Raw genomic sequence first — 429 nt, forward strand, 5'->3', positions numbered from 1 at the left:
CTGACCTTGCTCTTATTTCAGCCGTTCTACGTGACCCCCCCCCCCCCCACGTTTTCCCCTCGAAAGGGCTTCTTCTCATTCTGTTCTTTTTACATATTAAACCGATTTACAAATTGACTAAGGCAATTTTAATAATGTATTTTAACCTCAAACGGAGGTCAAAGAAAAAGAAAGAAAGGTTGAAAGTAAGATTATTAATAATGGAAAGGTTTAAAAAATAAAAAATAAGGAAAAAATATTATTCATATCTGCAACACATTTTTCAAAAGCCAATTTAAGCTTTTTGCCAGTCATAGGAAACAGCAGGGGACTTCAAGCTGAAAATCCGGGTCTCTATGACGTCATCAAGAGAAAGAAGTCGCCATCTTGAAAACAAAGAAATCCATTAGTCAGCTTCAAAAGTTTTCCTGAATTTTTGAGTCTCTGGCC

This window comes from Penaeus monodon, chromosome 20 (assembly GCF_015228065.2).
Source record: "Penaeus monodon isolate SGIC_2016 chromosome 20, NSTDA_Pmon_1, whole genome shotgun sequence".
Lineage (NCBI taxonomy): Eukaryota > Metazoa > Arthropoda > Malacostraca > Decapoda > Penaeidae > Penaeus > Penaeus monodon.